Here is a 20,834-nt window from a genome sequence, read left to right on the forward strand (position 1 = left end):
TTAACTGTTTCATTCTCCATCCTAATGCAGAATTCCACCATATTATGGTCACTCTTCTCCAAGGGGCCTCGCACAACGAGATTGCTAATTAATCCTTTCTCATTACATAACACCCAGTCTAAGATGGCCTCCCCCCTAGTTGGTTCCTCGACTTATTGGTCTAGAAAACCATCCCTTATGCACTCCAGAAAATCCTCCTCCACCGTATTGCTTCCAGTTTGGTTAGCCCAATCTATGTGCATATTAAAGTCACCCATTATAACTGCTGCACCTTTATTGCACGCACCCCTAATTTCCTGTTTGATGCCCTCCCCAACATCACTACTACTGTTTGGAGGTCTGTACACAACTCCCACTAATGTTTTTTGCCCTTTGGTGTTCTGCAGCTCTACCCATATAGATTCCACATCATCCAAGCTAATGTCCTTCCTAACTATTGCCTTAATCTCCTCCTTAACCAGCAATGCTACCCCACCTCCTTTTCCTTTTATTCTATCCTTCCTGAATGTTGAATACCCCTGGATGTTGAGTTCCCAGCCCTGCTCATCCTGGAGCCACGTCTCCGTAATCCCAATCACATCATATTTGTTAACATCTATTTGCACAGTTAATTCATCCACCTTATTGCGGATACTCCTTGCATTAAGACACAAAGCCTTTAGGCTTGTTTTTTTAACACCCTCTGTCCTTTTAGAATTTTGCTGTACAATGGCCCTTTTTGTTCTTTGCCTTGGGTTTCTCTGCCCTCCACTTTTCCTCATCTCCTTTCTGTCTTTTGTTTTTGCCTCCTTTTTGTTTCCCTCTATCTCCCTGCATTGGTTCCCATCCCCCTGCCATATTAGTTTAACTCCTCCCCAACAGCACTAGCAAACACTCCCCCGAGGACATTGGTTCCGATTCTGCCCAGGTGCAGACCGTCCGGATTGTACTGGTCCCACCTCCCCCAGAACCGGTTCCAATGCCCCAGGAATTTGAATCCCTCCCTGCTGCACCATTGCTCAAGCCACGTATTCATCTGAGCTATCCTGCGATTCCTACTCTGACTAGCACGTGGCACTGGTAGCAATCCCGAGATTACTACTTTTGAGGTCCTACTTTTTAATTTAGCTCCTAGCTCCTTAAATTCATTTCATAGGAACTCATCCCTTTTTTTACCTATGTCATTGGTACCAACGTGCACCACGACAACTGGCTGTTCTCCCTCCATTTTTAGAATGTCCTGCACCCGCTCCGAGACATCCTTGACCCTTGCACCAGGGAGGCAACATACCATCCTGGAGTCTCGGTTGCGGCCGCAGAAACGCCTATCTATTCCCCTTACAATTGAATCCCCTATCACTATCGCTCGCCCACTCTTTTTCCTGCCCTCCTGTGCAACAGAGCCAGCCACGGTGCCATGAACTTGGCTGCTGCTGCCCACTCCTGATGAGTCATCCCCCTCAACAGCACTCAAAGCAGTGTATCTGTTTTGCAGTGGGATGACCACAGGGGACCCCTGCACTACCTTCCTTGCACTACTCTTCCTGCTGGTCTTCCATTCCCTCGCTGGCTGTGGACCCTTCTCCTGTGGTAAGACCAACTCACTACACGTGATACTCACTTCATTCTCAGCATCGTGGATGCTCCAGAGTGAATCCACCTTCAGCTCCAACTCCGCAACGCGGACCGTCAGTAGCCGGAGGTGGACACACTTCCCGCACATGTAGTCGTCAGGGACACTGGTGTTGTCCCCGTGTTCCCACATGATACAGGAGGAGCATATCACATGACCGAGCTGTCCTGCCATGACTTAACCCTTAGATACACTTAAATTGCCGACAACAATGTTAAAAGTTACTGACTAATAAAGAAAAAGAAAAACTACTCACCAATCAGCAGCCAATCACTTACCACGTTGGCTGTGACGTCACCTTTTGATTTCTTTCTACTTCTTTTTTGACTTCTCTCAGCTGGAGCTGCACCGGTACGCCTCTCTCGACGCCCCCCGGACTGCTGAGCCTTTTATAGGCCGCTGCCTCTCTGGACTCCCGCCTCTCTCGACGCTCCCCGGACTGCTGAGCCTTTTATAGGCCGCGGCCGCGGCCGCTGCCTCTCTGGACTCCCGCCTCTCTCGACGCTCCCCGGACTGCTGAGCCTTTTATAGGCCGCTGCCTCTCTGGACTCCCGCCTCTCTCGACGCTCCCCGGACTGCTGAGCCTTTTATAGGCCGCTGCCTCTCTCGACTCCCGCCTCTCTCGACGCTCCCCGGACTGCTGAGCCTTTTATAGGCCGCGGCCGCTGCCTCTCTGGACTCCCGCCTCTGGTCATTGCAGCCCATGGCTTCTAAAATGCCTTTCTGGAAGGTGGCAAGTGTTCTCCGTCCCCTTTTGCTCTCAGTAGAGAGGGACTGGTACAGCTTGCTGTCCAGGGATAGGAGGAGCATCTTTGCTATTTCTGCATCATCGCACCCATTAATATCCCCTGCCTGTTCTACCTCCACAAAGTGAACCGAGGGGTCTCCCTTTGGAGTTAACTTTCCCAGGTGGCTTATCATAGCTCTAAGCTGTTGGGGAGTGTGGGGGACCACAAACTGACTTTCCAGGGGCCCTTGACCCCCGCCACTGGTGGGCGGGCCAAACATCTGTTGCCGGATTGGGCACATTGGCCCTGGTTCTGGCTCTCCTTGTTCTGGCTCGCCTACCCCTCCAGCCTGCTGCCAGACCGAGCTGAAACTCGGCACCACAGGTGGTGGTGGTTCACTGTCCCTGTCTGCCCCACAGCTCGTTTGCCCATCCTGCTGCTGCACCAGTGTAGTCACCGGTGCCACAGGTGGTGGTCGAACAGTTTCCTCCTTCTCTTCCAGGCTTACCTGGGGCGTACCCGGGCTTATTAGGCACACCGTGCTTTTTGCCTTGGACAGAGCAAGGTTTAAATTTTTGATTTGTTGCTGGCAGGGACCGTGGTCTCCCGATTCAAACCCATTAGTGCTAGCTACCTTATACGCTGCCTGCACATCTTTTAATTTTTCCTGGAGCTCTTTTACTAGTAGGATGAGGCGAATGCTTTCCTCCCTCAGTAACTTTTCATTATTTTTGGCCTCGGCAATCTGACATTGAAAATAGTCCTGACTGTTTTTAAACCTTTCCATTATCTGGGTCTTTCCCTGTTTTAGCTTACGGAGTTCTCCCCATAACCTTTCTTCTGTCATTGCCCTTTCTTGGTGGGCCTCTGCGCATTCCCATAGTTCCATCTGTAGTGACTCAATGGTTTTATCTAGGAATTGGACCTGTTGCTGTTGAAAGACCAACCAAATTGCCTTCTCTATTGCTTCTTTGTGATCCTTGCTTGCTGTCCACTGGGCTGCAGCGTCCGCTGGACGCTCAGCGCACAATAGACCAAGCACCCATTCCTTAGTGACATTCAATTTCTTGCACAGATAGGAGGAAATCCTTTCTTCCATCTTGGTTCTTTCCCCCAAACCAGCACTTTCCGCATCACACCTCTTGTACCAGAGTCCTGCCGCGGTCGCCATTTTGTAAGGTGTGGTCCCGGGGGTCAGGTTCACCTTTGACCTACTTGAGCGGTTCGAATCGCTCCCACTCCCTTGGGTTCTAGACTCTGGGTTTATTTGGGGAGGGGGGGGGGTTGCTAAAGTGCAAAGGACAACTGGTTGGATGCAAAAGAACTTTGATTTTATTACAAACAAGAAAATACAATGTCAGACTTATAATCACTCTAATAAAGAACAATACATTACACATTCAATGGGGGTTATAGTAAAAATTACACCTCCCATCTCCCAATACCTAATCCTAGCTAGGTTAGACTCCAGGGCAGGCAGGGACTATGCTTACCAATCCTTTCTGGTCAGTTAGCGGTAGTTCGCAATTTCAGGGTTCGTTGAATTCTGTAGGTTCTGCTTGCCATACCCCGAACATCGGAGGAGACTTCTTACTGCGCAATCTTCAGTTGGGTTGAGTCCGCTGATGCGGTAAGGTGCGTTTTGGATTTGTGGGGTAGGTGCCCATTTTCTTTCGTTAGAAGTAGGTTTTTTACAGTTCTTTAGGTAATGTTTTACCCGTTTGTAGCTCAGGAACAGCTTGTAGAGTGGAAACTTTTGATTCTTTGGTTTCTTTCTGTTAGAGTTTTGTTTCGAGTTTGGTCGATCGCAATGGTTTTGGTGGTGGCATGTTGGCTGTGGTCGGTTGCTGCCGCGATGGTGATGTTCTTCCTTCCTTTTGGACTTCAGGACTTCGAGGCTGGAGAAGTTGGTTTTCAACTGTCGCGTTGGTTTCTCTCCCTTCTTGATGGCATAGTCGCAGTATGGCACACCCTTTGTTAAAACAGGTGGCTGGTTATACTGTTTGAGTTGTCATAATCTTCGCGCCCAATCAGTCCAGAATTCTTTGTTTAAATTTGGCGGGCTTGACATTTCTTTGTAATATTTTGGTGGGCTCGTTAAAAGTTAATATGTCTTGGGTGGGTTGCTCTTCTAAATCTGTTTCCTGATGGAAATATTAGCTTGGTAATTGCAATTTCCTTTTGGGCAGGCTGTAGTGGGCCCTTTGTTCTTATTCATGCTGAAGATGGCTTTTCTCGGTTCAGTTTGATGGCTAGCCATCTCTGAGTTATTGTTGTAATGTTAATGTCTGTTGTGGAGAAGAGTTTTCGAATATCCATTGCTCCAGACAATTTACTTTAGTCCCAACACCCAGACAGTTCCAATAATCAAGTTGGCTCCTTTCGTTTCTTAGGCCCACCCACAGACTTGAATTTATCTTGTAACAGTCTAAAATTTGATTAAAGTTCGTAGTTTCTTCCATAAGCACTTTAGGATTTCAAACTTTCCGGTAGATAGCCCCAAATTAAATTTCCTTTCCAATGAGCCCAAACACTGTGGGGGCAGCGGGGGGGGGGGGGGGGTTCCTGTGAATTTTGACCTTTCACTGAGGAGCTCTTCGGCCAGGCGGCATGGAGCGAGGAGGGCAAGGGATAAAGGTGGGGAGAAGAAGGGGAGAGGGGAAGGAAAGTGAGGTGCATGTCCACAGGTGATGGCTGTGTTATATCTCCATCTCAGTGTATGCAATTTGTTGTAATGTATGGGGAGAGGGGGCCACCCTGCTGCTTTGCATTTGTATTTTGTGTTGCTGGACATGTTGAACATTTGATTGATGTCAATAATCGAAAAAGTGGGGTGGGGGTGGGGTGTTTTTGTCCGTGATACTTATGATTTCATACCAATGTTGGTATAAAATGTTTTTTATTCAACATAGCCTTGTTGCGCATTGTCTCAGATAGCTGGACCGTTACACACTGGTGATTCCTTAACATGAAAGGGTTAAATAAAACTTAACTTGAATCAACTTAAACTTTAACTGGCACCAAGGTGATGCCCTCCATTGATGTCTGAGCTGCACACACACAGCAGTGTGTCAGTGTTGTCAATCACAGCAACGTTCTTTCAGGCAAATCGTTCAGTTATGAGCTCCTGACCTAAGAGTCTTGCAGCTAAATAACCAGTTCCACTCCAGCGGGGAGCTTGTTGACTTTGAGGTGGAGCATGGTGGCGAGAAAGATTGAGAAGAAGGTTGGGGCGATGAAGCAGCCCTGTTTGACCCCGGTCCGGACGTGGATTGGGTCTGTAATAGATCCGTTGGTAAGGATCACGGCCTGCATGTCGCCGTGGAGCAGGCGGAGGATGTTAATGAACTTATCTGAAACGGAGGAGGACACTCCATAGACCCTCGCGGTTGACAGTGTCAAAGGCCTTTGTAAGATCTATGTTAGATCTCTTAATTTCCAATGAAATACGAACTCCGATTGTAGTTTTAATGTTACTTTATTTTTGGCAGAGAGAAACAAGCTTCTGGCTTTAAGCCAGGTCTTTGTCCTTCTGAGACCACAGGGTTAAAATGGCCGTACTTATACCTGGATCAATTTACAGAAAAGAACTCGCCTTCTTTGACCTTATTGGCTCAATTAATAGTCTTTTAACCTTTTAATTGGCTCGCTACCCAAGGGTCCTAAAATGTCAAGTTGATTGATGACTTAATGCAACATGCTACCACTCACGTAGCATCTCTGACTTGTTGTCTGTGAATTTTCACAGCCTGTTTAAATGCAGCCTGTTTGAATTCTCTATCAATCTGAGAAGGCCATGTATAAGGGCTGGTGCTGCTCCCTGCATTTTTCCTGCAGCTGTTGCACTGTAAAAATAATGTCCGTTGTGCCCCCGTACGGGACGGAATCCGCACTGTGACTCAGGGAGGAGCTCCTCAGCCACAGGGAAAAAGCGGTTGAGGAGGCCTCTTGTGACAATTTTCCCAGTGGCTGATAGCAGGGATTCCTCTGTAGTTGCTGCAGTCGGACTTGTCCCCTTTTTTGAAGTTGGTCACAATCACTGCATCTCGGAGCTCTCCCAGCATGCTCTCCTCCCTCCAGATGAGAGAGATGAGGTCATGTATCCACGCCAACAGCGCCTCTCCGTCATATTTTAGTGCCTTAGCAGGGATCCTATCTGCTCCCGAAGCCTTGTTGTTTTTGAGCTGTCTTATGGCTTTTCTTACCTCGTGCAATGTTGGGGTTTCACTGAGGTGGTGGCGGGTCGCATGCTGCGGGCTGGAGTCGAGAACACTGGAGTTAAAGGCAGAGTCTCGATTGCGGAGATCATCAAAGTGCTCCTTCCAGCGGGCCATGATTGCCTCGGTGTCCTTGATCCCCCATTCTTGGCCAGCAGTGGGGTGGGACCTTGGGAGTTTGAACCGTAGGTGGCCTTGACTGCGATGAAGATTCCTCGCACATCACGGCTGTCGGCCATTTGTTGTATCTGCAGCGCTTTCTCCATCCACCACCTGTTCTTTAGGTCCCAGTTTTTTTGTTGGACCTCAGCCTTGAGCTGCCTGTAATGTTGCTTTGCAGCTCCCGAGTTGGGTTGCTGCTTAAGGCTCAGAAATGCTCTGCGCTTGCGATCTATTAGTTCTTGGATCTCCTGATCATTCTCATCAAACCAGTCCTGGTGTTTTCTGGTTGAGTGACCAAGCGTCTCTTCACAGGCACTTCTTGTCCCCTCCAGATAGTTCAGGTTGTGCAGTATGGATCACACGACCATGAATTTAGCTACTTGCTCAGGGTTGTATTGTAGCTCCCCTCATGAGTGCTCCAGGCATCTAAAGTGCTGCTGAAGCACAGTTATTGCTTTCTGGACCACATTGCATGTGTCTCTGTGGCTCTGGTTGTAACACTTCTTGACCTCGGTGTGGGTGTCACGCAGGGGGGTCATCAGCCAGGTGGCTAGGCCATTATCGGTTATCACCAAGCATCCAGCATTGTCCTTGTGGCTGACTCTTGAAGATGTCAGAGACAGCGCTTTCACGCAGGATGTGAGCCTCATTGAAGCTGTCCGGACATTTGGTATTCACTGCCATTATTATCTGGTTGTGGTTGACAACTAGTTGGACCTTCAGGCAGTGAAATCCTTTTCTGTTATGAAAAAGCTCTGGGACCTGAGAAGGTGCCCGCATGGTGATGTGAGTCTACTGTATTGCTCCCCGCACCCTGGGTAACTTAGCAATGCAGTAGAATGCTTCAGCCCTGTCAGTGTGAGCCTCCGTGGTCATGGGGAAGCTGATAAAGTCCATCCTTTGCGCATACAGGGCCTCTGTGCCCTGTCTACTGCAGCGATGTGTGGCATGGTGAGACAGAAAGGAAATCTCAACCGCGGAGGCCCAGAAGGAACTGGACGCGTAGAAAGACAGTGCCGTGGTGACCTTGACCTTGACCGACACTGATGTCCTGATGGGAGGCTGCAGATCTGCCCTGATGAGCTTGCATATTTCAGTGATCACCACCTTGTGGAAGCGCAGTCTCTGAAGGCAGGTGTGCTCGGACACATCGAGGTAAGACCTCTTCTCCCTGTACGTGCGGGGTGTGTATGGTCTGGACCTCCTCCTCAGTCTGGCATGTCTTACATTGGGCACATAACGATGTGCATTAGGTGTGCCATTTGCACTCTGCAGCATCTGCGTATTAATCGATGCAGGCTGAGAAATGGCTGGCCCCATTCCAATGAAAGTATAATAGCAATTGATCAGAAGCAATAATTTCCACACTAAAAGACACCTATAGTAAAACCCAATCATGCAGAGTCTGAAAATATGTCTGCTGAGATGGTCACTTCACCTGAGAAGAACTCCAGAGTCAATCCAAACTCCCCCGAAGTTGAAGCAGCTTTTTGAATGAAGCGACCTGTGATTTGAAAAATGACACCCACACCACTGTGATTCATTCAGAACAGTTCCATTTTTTCAGAGCGGTGTTTTGGGTGAGCGACATTGTGGGCGAGATGTGTGCGAGGTGGTGAAAGTGACGCAGGGCGATCTCCTGGGCTTTAGTTTCGGCAAATGTGATCTTTACGTCAAAATGAAGTGGGCGGTCGGTACTATTGAATCTCGGCATTAATTACACGCGGAAAGTAACGCTGGGTGATATTCTGGGTGTTGGTTTCGCCCATTCTGATGATTCCGCCCCAAAAAAGTGGGTGGGCGGTACTATTTTTTCCCGGCATTACGTACATGGCGAAAGTAACGCTCGGCGATAAGGGTCCGAAAAATGGGCGTCAATTTACATTTTGTGGCTAAATGGGCGATATCTAGGCGTTATACCTCATTTCAGTGTTAAAATGGATGTTAAATAGGCGTTATGCATGCAAAAATAATGGAAAATCTAGCCCTATATGTTTTAATACGCTCTTAAAGATATGCCATTTACATTCAGTATTAGTTATGTCTCCACCTAGAGGGCTGACCAATTGACCGGTTTCAAATCTTCTGTGCAGCATGAGGACCTGATCACTTCCTGTAATCATGGCCTTCAGATGGCACTGAGAAGAAGCATGATAATAGGTGCACATAAGGAATACCTCCTCCTGAATGCCCCTGACATACGCTGAAAATCTGTTTACTGAAACAGTCAGAAGCAAGAGCAGAAGTCTGTAGGCAGAATGTGGGACAGGCTCGCTGGATCAACAACAACAACAACTTATATTTATATAGCGCCTTTAATGTATAGAAAGACTTGGATTTATATTGCACCTTTCACGACCATCGGACGTCTCAAAGCGCTTTACCGCCAATGAAGTACTTTTTTGGAGTGTAGTCACTGTTGTAATGTAGGAAATTTGGCAGGCAATTTGCACACAAGCAAGCTCCCACAAACAGCAATGTGATAATGACTAGATAATCTGTTTTTTATTATGTTGATTGAGAGATAAATATTGGCTAGGACACCGGGGATAACACCCCTGCTCTTCGAAATAGTGCCATGGGATCTTTTACGTCCACCTGGGAGTGCAGACGGGGCCTCAGTTTAACATCTCATCCAAAAGACGGCACCTCCAACAGTGCAGCACTCCCTCAGCACTGCACTAGAGTATCAGCCTAGATTCTTTTGTGCTCAAGTACCTGGAGTGGGACTTAAACCCACAACCTTCTGACTCAGAGGCGAGAGTGCTACTTAGTGAGCCACAGCTGACATGTAGTAAAACGTTTCAAGGCGCTTCACAGGAGTATTAAGCCCAGATGGTCTTTACCTGTCCTTCATTGCTTGTAGGTTTGTATGTGTGTAATGCAAAAAAAAACCATTTCCTACTTTCAGAAATCTTCAATAAAAGATATCTAGGCTTCTCTATTTGAGGAACTCCTCACTTCTGCCTTTAACAGTTGATCCTGACAGCTGCTTCACTTCATTAAAACAGGTGTAACTTGCCTCAAGTGCATGAGTGAGGTAATTCCAGGAAACTCCCATCCATAGCTCCACTGGCTCTCCAGTGGCCAGTGGTGACTAGCGGGCAGATCGCAGAACGGCTCCAGGATTGTGCAGAAACTCAGGGAAAGCCCTTTAAAGGCACACAAGCGCCAGAACTGGCTTCCCTGTGAGTTTCCCCACTGGAAAAAAACACTGTTCCAGCACCGCTAAAGCTCTGGAAGCTGTGAAGAAATTCACCCCAAAAGGGTTAAAAATTTATATAATTAAAATAGCTTGGCAATGTTGTGGTTTATGGCTCTCACCCCCAAGCTATTGCCTTAGTTTGAGCTGCTCTTCACTAGGTTATGTTTGTGCTAAGTTTTAACAGCTTTTCCCTGGCAATCAGGAGAAGCTTTCTATCTCTGGGAACAGTTAGCAGCAGTAACGGCTGCACCAATGATTTTCGAAAGTGACACAAGTTCAAGCAAGAGTCAGTAGTTTGGCCTTGGCTTTCCAAAGCAAAACTTCAGTGAAACTAATATTTAAAATTCTTCTGCTAAAGCATTTATGGATAGGGGACTAAAGAAATAACAAAAAAAGTTAGAATGTTTTTCTAACTGGAAGCCAGCTGATATTTCAGCCTTAGGTTCCAACTAAAAGAAACATGATGCAAGTTCCCTCTTGCTCTGCTTGGCAGATGTTCTTTCAGTCCCATAGTCTGGAGCAATGGTGGCCTATTCATATTTCCATAACATCTGCTTTGAATAGGCTGGAAACACCTGGGGCTAGTACCTCCATTTTTTTTGCATGCTTAACGCCACTTAATGCCCATTTTACCGCTGAAATGACGTATAACGTCTATATATCGCCCATTTTGGCACAAAATGGAAACTAACAGGCATCTTTAGGAAACTTATCGCCGAGCGTTACTTTCCCCATGGGCTTAATGCCGGGAAAAAATATTACTACTCGCCCACTTTCTTTGGGCGGAATCGTCAGAATGGGCGAAATCAACGGCCATAATATCACCCAGAGTTACTTTCCGCACTGATTTAACGCCGAGATTCAATAATACCGCCCATCCACTTTTTTTGTCGTAAAGAGCACACTTGGCGAAACTAACGCCCAGGAGTTTGCCCACCATCACTTTCACCACCTTGTACACATATCACCCACAGTATCGCTCGCCCAAAAAAACGCCCAGAAAAAGTGGAACTGTTCTGAACGAATGCCAGCGGTGTGGCTGGCATTTTTTAAATCGCAGGTCGCTTCATTCAAAAGGCTGCCTCAACTTCGGGGGCGTTTGCATTGACTCTGGAGTTCTTCTCAGTTGAAGTGAACACCTCAACAGACATATTTTCAGACTCTGGACTATTGGAGCTTTACTCCAGCTGTATTTTAGTGAGGAAATCATTGCTTCTGATCAATTGCTATTATACTTTGAATGCAATGGGGCCACCAAACAATAACTATGCTTAAGCAGCACTTCAGATGGCTTGACCACTCAGGAGGGGAGCTACAATACAACCCTGAGCAAGTAGGTAAATTCGTGGTCGTGTGCTCAACCTGGCTATCAGGAGGGGCCAAGAATTGCCAGAAGGCACTGATGCTCCACCTCATGAGAGAGATGAAGAGAACGACAAAGGGCTGGATACTGACCTAGAGCCAGACAATCAGGCTGGCTATGCAACCATGCCCACAACCCCCTCCAGACTGCAGAAAAGGGTCCAGCAACACAGAATACAAAGGCAAAGCAGGAGGGTGGTCCCCAGCCCCCATACATTACAACAAATTGCATACATCCAGATGGAGATATAAGACAGCCAGCACCTGCAGACATGCACCTCACTTTCCGTCCCCCCTCCTCTTCTTCTCCCCACCTCTACCCTTTTTCCTCCTCGCTGCACGGCGCCTGGCCGAGGAGCTCCTCAGGCGGTGCCTCATTGGGGGGGGGGATGAAGGCAGATGCGGTTGTTGCACGGGTATGGGAGCAGGGGGGTGCCGAGGGGGCAACATTCTCTGATGCAGAAGCAGGATCTTGATCCCAGATCTCACCTGTTATTCGCAGTGGTGATGTGGAACCTAGGGGTGGAGCACCGCGCTCTGGGACCACTGGGAGGCCTGTGGCAGCAGTGTTCCTGGCTATCGCATCCAGGCCTCTGCCATCTGTGGAATGTACTCGGTCATGGTGGCCTGCTGTCGGGATATGCCCCCAATGTTTCAATGAGCTGGTCACCAATGTCTACAATGCTCCTGGACAACTGTACCATCTCTCTGCTGTCATGTGGCGTTCGTGGAACAGACCTGTCGTGTCAACGAGGCTTTCGCGGGGTCGGCGCTGTTCTGGGGACAAATGGGGTGCCCTGTGGCGAGGTGCTTGGGGCCGGTACCTCCAGAGTGGAAATAGGAATGACTGGAGGACCACTAGATGGCCTTGGGGTGGAATGGCTTCTGGAGCGTGGTAATGCAGGTTCCTCGATATCTGTGCTTTCATCCGTGGAGAACAGACCCAGCAGATTGACGGGTGAGAATTGGAGCTCCTCAGCACCAAGGGTAGAACTTCCACTTTTGTGCTAATAGCCCAAAATGGGCATTATTTCCGGTGTGGGTGGTAAAAAAGTGTTTTCAGATCGCCGGCTTCTCGCCCATTCTCAAAGCACCTAGTCTCCATTTTTGAAATGGGCGTTACCGCGAGCGAAATAAAATGGGCAGTAGCATTAAATTTTTTTGACCTTTTGCCGTAAAGTGTGGCCGTCCTTAGCAAAGGCATGGCACCGCTCGATTCCTGCGATTTCAGGAGGACATGCACCTCACTTTCCTTCCCCCCCTGCTCTCATGCAGGATGTGAGCATCATGGATGCCGCCCAGAAATTTAGCATTTACTGCCAGTATAATTTGCTGGTGGTCGACAACCAGTTGGGCATTCAAGGAGTGGAATCCCTTGTGGTTCCTGAAACCCTCTGCATCCTGAAAAGGTGCCCGCATCGCAATGTGCATACAATCAATTGCTCCCTGTACCTTGGGGAAGTTAGCAATTCTGGAGAATCCTAGAGCCCTCTCACTCTGTGCCTCTCTGGTCATAGGGAAGCTGATCAAGTCCCTCCTGCATGCGTACAGGGCTTCAGTGACCCGTCTAATGCAGCGATGTGTGACATGCTGAGAAAGTCCACAAATTCTCCAGCTGTGGCCTGAAAAGAACCCGAGGCATAGAACGGCAGTGCCGCGGTGACTTTGCCTTCGACGGTAAATATGCTCTTTATGACAAAAAAAAGTGGGCGGCGTTAATATTGAATCTCGGCATTAAATCAGTGTGGAAAGTAATGCTGGGTGATATTAGGGGCGTTGATTTCGCCCATTCTGATGATTCCGCCCCCAAAAAATGGGCGGGCGGTATTATTTTTTCCCGGCATTAAGCACATGGGGAAAGTAACGCTCGGCGATAAGTTTCCTAAAAATGCCCGTCAGTTTCCATTTTGTGCCAAAATGGGCGATATATGGGCGTTATACGTCATTTCAGCGGTAAAATGGGCGTTAGGTGGGCGTTAAGCATGCAAAAAAAAGTGGAGGTTCTAGCCCATAATGTTGCCCCACGCCCCCACCTTCTGGCCTATGTCGTCTTGCCTTGGGACACGCTGCTGGCTGAGCTGCAAAACACAAATAAGTTTATTAGAGGAGAAGGGGGTGCCAGGGTCACAAGGTGAGTCCAGCGCTACACACAGCATATGCACGACAAAAGCACCACCACTCTCAAAATCATTGCAGACCTCACATTTCATGACCATCAACACATTTGCATTGCAATGATTTTCATTAGGCCATCATTATTTCTATGACAACTTTAGAAATCATCTATCATATATGATGGTTCAGATATGAGTTGTTGTGGCATCTATTAACTTTACATTAAGCAATGGTGTAAGCTTTACTCACGTGGCATCACTTCAGGGTCTGCAGATGCATCCGTGGCTGTCCGGGGGTGCTTCCCCACGAGTGTGAGCACTCGCTCCTCCATCTCAGTGATGTTGCTAGGTACTGTCACAGAGACTGATACAACACATAACCGACAGATGTAATCATGATTATTATGAAAATTATAATTCTTTACCTGAAGATGTGAACTGTGACCGCAGGCTTTGAGTAAAACATTCCCGATAAAAGTGAAAGACCTCACATCTGATGATAGCCACTCATGACTGTTACAAATCAAATTATATAAAAACATAAGTACATGTAAATCAATGTAATACTTACTCTTGCGGATCCCACAAGATTGTTCCATCGTTTGCAGCATTGGTTACCCTCATGAACCTCGTTGGTTGCCGACGAAACCACCTCTGCTATCTCAGTCCATATCCTCTGGTATGCCCTTGGGGTGGGCTTCCCATGCCTTCCCTGTGTCAAATCACCCCAGCGTGACTTGATCTCCTGCAGGAGGGAGGCATTTGCCTCGTCCGAGAACCTCCTGGCTCTTTTGTACCCTCCAATGTGCTCCTCTCCTACCTCACAGCTCTCTCCAACGTCAGTCTCCACAGCGTGCTGTGATGCTTCCTCTTCTATCTCCATTATAGGTCAAATTCGGGCAAACATGTGGCTGGTAACAGGTAATTTTTGTTTGCCTACTTGCTGTGAAGCTCTAATGTCTCCCTCCTTCCTCCCAAAGCAGCCACACCACACCCAGACACGCCTTCAGTCCTTCTCCCTCTCTCTCTGTCTCCTCTTCTGCGCATGTCAAGATGACCCTTGTCCTCCTGAATCGTGGGAATCAAGCGTTGCCATGCCATTGCTAAGGACGGCCACACTTTACAGCAGAAGGTCAAAAAAATTTAACGCTACCGCCCATTTTATATTGCTCGCGGTAACGCCCATTTTCATAAATGGAGACTGGGTGCTTTGAGAATGGGCGAGAAGCCGGTGATCTGAAAACCCTTTTTTAACGCCCACGCCGGAAATATCGGCCATCTTTGGGCAATAACCACAAAAGTGGAGATTCTAGCCCATGGGCTCGACATTCTGGTGTGGGTCAGGGAGGAATCCTGGCAGCTCTCTGGATCGGGGACTCAACATGGTCCTTTTCCACTGGGATTTTGTGCCCTCTGATATTAGACATGAGCAACATGCCCTCTCCAAACAAAGATACTCCGAAGTAAAATCAATGATTTTGTTATAATAAAGATGAGAGTCCTAGACAGGCTAATTGGGCTCAAAACGAATAAAACCCCTGGAATAGTTGGGGTCCGAAATTGATGAAGGCCTCCACCCACCCAAGTACCGCCCAGAGGACCACCGATGGCCGTCGAGGTCCTTGGCGGTCCTTTGGGTGGGATATTCATGAAGAAGGTCCCTCGAAAGTCGGCGGGGGGCAAATGAGCGACTTACGCCGCCAACCTGGACGGCAGCCGGTGAGAGCTCCCAATCTCGGTGGCAAAGGTGCCTGCTGCCCAAGTGCCACCGAGGATGGAGTCAGGCCCACGGAGGGTCAACGAGCTGGAAAGAAAAAGCATCATCAAAAAAACCAAACATCTGAAGATGCTCTGATAATGACTCCATGAGGCAATGTGTTGTACTTGAACTGTACTGACCTTAGTCCTTTATTGATAACTCCAGAGCAAGGATCACACCTGGTGGCCTGCCTTTTATACTAGGCCTGGCACACCTGACCAGGTAACCTACAAGTCTCCCACTGCAGTGCCCTCTGGTGGTACATCATGTAATAGTACAAGCAGTAAACATGTAGGATACATGACATCACTCTCCCCCAAGTCCTTAGTGCAAATCGCCTTCATGCATTAGCTGTGCTCTGGTTGACCCTTGGAGGTCGTTTCTATTTTAGGTGAGTAGGTGGTGTTTCCTTGACAGTAGTGGTGCTGGTGGTTTCTGTTTATGCGTCCATGAGCACTCCATTCTCACCTGCCCCCCCACACTTACAGATTGTGCCGGTGGCTCATTACATTCATATACATTCAAGCCAGAAAAAAAAAATTTGCATTTACAGCATTACATTTGTGGTACCGTTGTGAGACAAGTACATTTGACTGGTGAGATACATACTTGATACATACTTGGAGTCAGTGCTGGGGTCAGCACCGTTGCGTGAGGACAAGCTAGTGCCAGAACTGCTGGATGGTGTCCAGGTAGTCTGGTGGTGGCGCGGTGCCCAGTGCTGGCAGTGCGAACCCGGTTGGCTCAAGTTGCCAGCTCTCGGGGCTTTTGCCATTGCTCCTAGCGTTGGGCAGGTTCACAGTTGCTTGTGATCTCCCTCTCCTCTCCTTGCGCCCCAGGTTGCTGCTGCTCCCTGAGGAGCAGTCGTCTAGCAGTGCACAGGGAACTGCTGACTAACTTGCCTGGGCGTTATTTGGTTTGGGATCCTGGCTGATCCTGGTCCCATTTGGGAGAACCGTTGTGGTTGACCCTTCGTTCCCAGGTATAGTCTTGGTGGCGATAGGGTCTGGGGGCTGCGCCTTGGCGCGGTTTGCTCTTTCAAGCTCGTGGCGGTTGGTGCCATCGGGTGCCCGAGAGGTGAAACATAGAAACATAGAAACATAGAAAATAGGTGCATGAGTAGGCCATTCAGCCCTTTGAGCCTGCACCGCCATTCAATGAGTTCATGGCTGAACATGAAACTTCAGTACCCCATTCCTGCTTTCTCGCCATACCCCTTGATCCCCCGAGTAGTAAGGACTTCATCTAACTCCCTTTTGAATATATTTAGTGAATTGGCCCCAACCACTTTCTGTGGCAGAGAATTCCACAGGTTCACCACTCTCTGGGTGAAGAAGTCTCTCCTCATCTCGGTCCTAAATGGCTTACCCCTTATCCTTAGACTGTGACCCCTGGTTCTGGACTTCCCCAACATTGGGAACATTCTTCCTGCATCTAACCTGTCTAAACCTGTCAGGATTTTAAATGTTTCTATGAGGTCCCCTCTCATTCTTCTGAACTCCAGTGAATACAAGCCCAGTTGATCCAGTCTTTCTTGATAGGTCAGTCCCACCATCCCGGGAATCAGTCTGGTGAATCTTCGCTGCACTCCCTCAATAGCAAGAATGTCCTTCCTCAAGTTAGGAGACCAAAATTGTACACAATACTCCAGGTGTGGCCTCACCAAGGCCCTGTACAACTGTAGCAACACCTCCCTGCCCCTGTACTCAAATCCCCTCGCTATGAAGGCCAACATGCCATTTGCTTTCTTAACCGCCTGCTGTACCTGCATGCCAATCTTCAATGACTGATGTACCATGACACCCAGGTCTCGTTGCACCTTCCCTTTTCCTAATCTGTCACCATTCAGATAATAGTCTGTCTCTCTGTTTTTACCACCAAAGTGGATAACCTCACATTTATCCACATTATACTGCATCTGCCATGCATTTGGCCACTCACCTAACCTGTCCGAGTCACCCTGCAGCCTCATAGCATCCTCCTCACAGCTCACACTGCCACCCAGCTTAATGTCATCCACAAACTTCAAAATATTACACTCAATTCCTTCATCTAAATCATTAATGTACAATGTAAACAGCTGGGGTCCCAGCACTGAGCCCTGCGGTATCCCACTAATCGCTGCCTGTCATTCTGAAAAGAACCTGTTTATCCCGACTCTTTGCTTCCTGTCTGCCAACCAGTTCTCTATCCATATCAGTACATCACCCCCAATATCATATGCTTTAATTTTGCACACCAATCTCTTGTGTGGGACATTGTCAAAAGCCTTTTGAAAGTCCAAATATACCACACCCACTGGTTCTCCCTTGTCCACTCTACTAGCTACATCCTCAAAAAATTCTGGAAGATTTGTCAAGCATGGTTTCCCTTTCATAAATCCATGCTGACTTGGACCTATCCTTTCACTGCTTTCCAAATGCGCTGCTATTTCATCTTTAATAATTGATTCCAACATTTTCCCCACTACTGATGTCAGGCTAACCGGTCTATAATTACCAGTTTTCTCTCCCTCCTTTTTAAAAAGTGGGGTTATATTAACTACCGTCCAGTCCATAGGAACTGATCCAGAATCGATAGACTTTTGGAAAATAATGACCAATGTATCCACTATTTCTAGTGCCACTTCCTTAAGTACTCTGGGATGCAGACTATCAGTCCCCGGGGATTTAGCGGCCTTCAATCCCATCAATTTCCCTAACACAATTTCCTGACTAATAAGGATTTCCTTCAGTTGCACTTTCTCACTAGACCCCCGGTACCCGAGTATTTCCGGAAGGTTATTTGTGTCTTCCTTCATGAAAACAGAACCAAAGTATTTGTTCAACTGGTCTGCCATTTCTTTGTTCCCCATTATAAATTCACCTGAATCTGACTGCAAGGGACCTACGTTTGTCTTTACTAATCTTTTTCTCTTCACGTAGCTATAGATGCTTTTGCAGTCAGTTTTTATGTTCCCGGCAAGCTTCCTCTCATGCTCTATTTCCCCCTCCAAATTAAACCCTTTGTCCTCCTCAGCTGAATTCTAAATTTCTCCCAGTACTCAGGTTTGCTGCTTTTTCTGGCCAATTTATATGCCTCTTCCTTGGATCTAACACTATCCTTAATTTCCCTTGTTAGCCATGGTTGAGCCACCTTCCCCATTTTATTTTTACTCCAGACAGGGATGTACAATTGTTGAAGTTCATCCATGTGATCGTTAAATGTTTGCCATTGTTTATGCACCGTCAACCCTTTAAGTATCATTTGCCAGTCTATTCTAGCCAATTCACATCTCAAACCATCGAAGTTACTTTTCCTTAAGTTCAGGACCCTAGTCTCTAAATTAACTGTGTCACTCTCCATCTTAATAAAGTATTCTACCATATTATGGTCATTCTTCCTCAAGGGGCCTCACACAACAAGATTGCTAATTAGTCTTTTCTCATTACACATCAACCAGTCTAGGATGGCCAGCCCTCTAGTTGGTTCCTCGACATATTGGTCTAGAAAACCATCCCTAATGCACTCTAGAAAATACTCCTCCACCGTATTACTATCAGTTTGGTTAGCCCAATCTATATGTAGATTAAAGTCGCCCATGATAACTGCTATACCTTTATTGCATGCATCCCTAATTTCTTGTTTGATGCTGTCCCCAACCTCAGTACTACTGTTTGGTGGTCTGTACACAACTCCCACTAGCGTTTTCTGCCTTTTGGTATTCCGCAGCTCCACCCATACAGATTCCACATCATCCAAGCTAATGTCCTTCTTTACTTTTGTGTTAATTTCCTCTTTACCGATCCCATCTCCTTTTCTTTTCTCTCTATCCTTCCTGAATGTTGAATACCTCTGGATGTTGAGTTTCCAGCCTTGGTCACCCTGGAGTCATGTCTCCGTGATGCCAATTATATCATATTCCTTAATTGCTGCCTATGCAGTTGATCCGTCCACCTTATTACTAATGCTCCTCACATTGAGGCACAGAGCCTTCAGGCTTGTCTTTTTAACACACCTTGCCCCTTTAGAATTTTGCTCTAATGTGGCCCTGCTTGATTTTTGCCTTGGATTTCTCTGCCCTCCACTTTTACTTTTCTTCTTTCTATCTTTTGTTTCTGTCCCATTCTACTTTCCTCTGTCTCTCTGCATAGGTTCCCATACCCCTGCCATATTAGTTTAACCCTCCCAAACAGCACTAGCAAACATTCCCCCAAGGACATTGGTTCCAGTCCTGCCCAGGTGCAGATCGTCCGGTTTGTACTGGTCCCACCTCCCCCAGAACCGGTTCCAATGTTCTCGGAATTTGAATCCCTCCCTTCTGCACCACTCTTCAAGCCACTTATTCATCTGAGCTATCCTGCTATTCCTGTTCTGACTAGCACGAGACACTGGTCGCAATCCTGAGATTACTACCTTTGAGGTCCTACTTTTTAATTTAACTCCTAGCTCCCTAAATTCAGCTTGTAGGACCTCATCCTGTTTTGTACCTATATCGTTGGTACCTATATGCACCACGATAACTGGCTGTTCACCCTCCCCCTCCAAAATGTTCTGCAGCCACTCCGAGACATCCTTGACCCTTGCACCAGAGAGGCAACATACCATCCTGGAGTCTCGATTGCAGATGCAGAAACGTCTATCTATTCCCCTTACAATAGAATCCCCTACCACTATAGCTCTCCCACTCTTTTTCCTGCCCTCCTGTGCAGCAGAGCCAGCCACAGTGACATGAACTTGGCTGCTGCTGCCCTCCCCTGATGAGTCATCCCCCCCAGCAGTACCCAAAGCGGTGTATCTGTTTTGGAAGAGGATGACCGCAGGGGACCCCTGTACTACCTTCCTTCCACTGCTCTTCCTGTTGGTCACCCATCCCCTATCTGGCTGTGTAACCTTTACCTGCGGTATGACTAACTCACTATTCATGGCATCATCAGCATCGTGGATGCTCCAGAGTGAATCCACGTGCAGCTCCAGTGCCGCAATGCGGTCTGTCAGGAGCTGCAACAGGTTACACTTCCCGCACATTTAGTCGTCAGGGACACTGGAAGCGTCCCTGAGTTCCCACATAGCACAGGAGGAGCATGACATGTGTCCAAGCTCTCCTGCCATGACTTAACCCCTAGATTAACTTAATTTGGCAACAATAATGATAAAGGTTACCTACTGATAAAGAAAAGAAAAAGAAAAACTACTCACCAATCACCAGCCAATCATTTACCCCCTTGGCTGGAGCCAATCAGGGGCAGGATATCGATACCAGTGCCGTTGCCCTCCTGAGTTCGCTTGCTCTGCAGCTTGTCTATATTATCTGCTTGTGGCCACACTCCATGGTGCATCACTCTGGTGCCAGGGACGCAGGCTACAGCATTGGGTAGCTCGCTGGACTTGTGTGTTCCCGATGGGTGTTTGCCCGATGCATTAACTGAATGCAGTTGAAATCCTACATCGCACAACGTTTCATTACTCATTGTAAATAAACTGTAGCTCCGATCGCAATCTTTACTTATTGCATGTACACAATTCTGATCATCAATTACACATTTTACATCTAACTCACAGGTGCTCTTACATTGATTGAGAATGTGGAATTGTCCCTTTAAGTGTGGTGGGTTGCTGGCCTCCTTTAAGGGAGCCTTGCTGTCTTTACCCCAATACTCTTCTTCGTTGGGTACCACGTGTTGCTCCATCAGCGC

The sequence above is a fragment of the Pristiophorus japonicus genome, chromosome 4 (genome assembly GCF_044704955.1).
Source record: "Pristiophorus japonicus isolate sPriJap1 chromosome 4, sPriJap1.hap1, whole genome shotgun sequence".
Taxonomy (NCBI): domain Eukaryota; kingdom Metazoa; phylum Chordata; class Chondrichthyes; family Pristiophoridae; genus Pristiophorus; species Pristiophorus japonicus.